Here is a 2,746-nt window from a genome sequence, read left to right as displayed (position 1 = left end):
GATCCCTAGTTGGCATCGTTTATGGTTAGAACTAGGACGGTATCTGATCGTCTTCGATCCTCTAACTTTCGTTCTTGATTAATGAAAACATTCTTGGCAAATGCTTTCGCAGTAGTTCGTCTTTCGTAAATCCAAGAATTTCACCTCTGACAACGAAATACGAATGCCCCCAACTGTCTCTCTTAATCATTACTTCAGTTCCAGAAACCAACAAAATAGAACCAAAGTCCTATTCCATTATTCCATGCTTATGTATTCAAGCGCTGGCTTGCTTTGAACACTCTAATTTTTTCAAAGTAAACGTCGCAGATCCTATGCACACTCAGTTAAGAGCACACACAGTCTTTGCGAGGAAGAACAGCGCGGCCAGTAACATACCTTGCGGCAGACCGGCCGAGCCATCCCGAAATCCAACTACGAGCTTTTTAACTGCAACAACTTTAATATACGCTATTGGAGCTGGAATTACCGCGGCTGCTGGCACCAGACTTGCCCTCCAATGGATCCTCGTTAAAGGATTTAAGTTGTACTCATTCCAATTACAAGACTTGGAAAAGCCCTGTATTGTTATTTCTTGTCACTACCTCCCTGAGTCAGGATTGGGTAATTTGCGCGCCTGCTGCCTTCCTTGGATGTGGTAGCCGTTTCTCAGGCTCCCTCTCCGGAATCGAACCCTAATTCTCCGTCACCCGTTGCAACCATGGTAAGCCACTACCTTACCATCGACAGTTGATAGGGCAGAAATTTGAATGAAACATCGCCAGCTCAAGGCCGTGCGATTCGATCAGTTACTATGAATCACCAAAGAACCGGGCAGAACCCGCATTGGTTTTTAATCTAATAAATACATCCCTTCCAGAAGTCGGGACTTTTCGCATGTATTAGCTCTAGAATTACTACGGTTATCCAAGTAGTAATGGTACAATCAAATAAACGATAACTGATTTAATGAGCCATTCGCAGTTTCACAGTACAAGTGCTTATACTTAGACATGCATGGCTTAATCTTTGAGACAAGCATATGACTACTGGCAGGATCAACCAGGTAGCTATCCCTCAGGGAACCCGGCGGGAACCCTTTTGCGTCTGCTTCCTTTGAAAGGAGGCTGGCATTCCACCGTCAAGCTGCACTGGGAATCCTCCCGGCCATGGAAGACGCACGAGGCGTTCGACCCTGTCCGAGGGAAACCCGTTCTCTCTTTGCCACGTCTTTCCACTGCTTCACCCTAGTAAGCTTCCGGCATACCAGTGAGACAGCCAAGTCCACGGAATGCCGACAAGATACATTGGGGAAGAATGATTCTTCCGAATCTAAGCCGCTATTCTTGGCCAAAGGCCATCAGGTACAACATCCATCCGTTCTCTCGTTGTCCACACCGAGACAACTTGGCTACAAGTTCAGTCATTTCATGCTACCGACCGAGCAAGTTTAGTCGACTTTGCTCCTTTTTCCTCCAAATACCCTCCTTTCGTACCCGAGAACACATTACCGAGCAGGGCTTACTGTTACGGACCGATACAGCTCAATTGCTCTTTCGGTCTTTCCCGATGCCTGCCCTACATTATAACCCGAAACCGTCTATTCCCCCAACCAAGTTTAGACACTTAGAAAAATTTCGAAAATTTCGATTTTTCAAAACTGCTCCAAAGCGCTCCCCATGGCATTCCAAACATGCGTCACCATGTCAGAGTTACGAAAACGAAGAGATTTCCACGAAGATGACCGATGATTGCCGAAATTTTCTGACGAAAACCCGAAGCTCAAAGACCACACCCTAAAGAGCGCAAAATTGGGATTTTACACTTTTTCAAAACTTTTTGCAGGAAACTATTGGCCAGCTCGAGTCACGTGCAGGCGCTAAGTTTGGCGCTGTCACATCATCGTTAAGGGGGTGTTCTACACTATCTTAAAACTGGGCGTCGGTCCCCCTATTCTATAAGCACCCTTAAGGTTTTCACCATTTTCAAAACTTTTTGCGGGAAACGATTGGCCAGCTCGAATTGCGTGCAGGCGCCAAGTTTCGCGCTGTCACATCATCGTTAAGGGGGGTGAGCTACACTATCTTAAAACTGGGCGTCGGTCCCCCTATTCTATAAGCACCCTTAAGATTTTCACCATTTTCAAAACTTTTTGCGGGAAACAATTGGCCAGCTCGAGTTACGTGCAGGCACCAAGTTTGGCGCTGTCACATCATCGTTAAGGGGGTGTTCTACACTATCTTAAAACTGGGCGTCGGTCCCCCTATTCTATAAGCACCCTTAAGGTTTTCACCATTTTCAAAACTTTTTGCGGGAAACGATTGGCCAGCTCGAGTTACGTGCAGGCGCCAAGTTTCGCGCTGTCACATCATCGTTAAGGGGGGTGAGCTACACTATCTTAAAACTGGGCGTCGGTCCCCTATTCTATAAGCACCCTTAAGATTTTCACCATTTTCAAAACTTTTTGCGGGAAACAATTGGCCAGCTCGAGTTACGTGCAGGCACCAAGTTTGGCGCTGTCACATCATCGTTAAGGGGGGTGTGCTACACTATCTTAAAACTGGGCGTCGGTCCCCCTATTCTATAAGCACCCTTAAGATTTTCACCATTTTCAAAACTTTTTGCGGGAAACGATTGGCCAGCTCGAGTTACGTGCAGGCGCAAGATTTGGCGCTGTCACATCATCGTTAAGGGGGGTGTGCTACACTATCTTAAAACTGGGCGTCGGTCCCCCTGTTCTATAGGCACCCTTAAGATTTTCACCATT

The 2,746-nt window shown here is 46.6% G+C and overlaps 1 pseudogene; it reads right to left on the bottom strand.

The window, feature by feature from the left end:
- On the bottom strand, nucleotides 1-1,048 carry LOC145474625 (small subunit ribosomal RNA; annotated as a pseudogene; the record flags this gene model as incomplete).
- Between the last annotated feature and the right edge of the window lie 1,698 nt (nucleotides 1,049-2,746).

This window comes from Orbicella franksi, unplaced genomic scaffold, assembly GCF_964199315.1.
Source record: "Orbicella franksi unplaced genomic scaffold, jaOrbFran1.1 SCAFFOLD_131, whole genome shotgun sequence".
Classification (NCBI taxonomy): Eukaryota; Metazoa; Cnidaria; class Anthozoa; order Scleractinia; family Merulinidae; genus Orbicella; species Orbicella franksi.
Note: the sequence above shows the minus strand (reverse complement) of the source record. Positions and strands in the feature narration are given on the sequence as shown.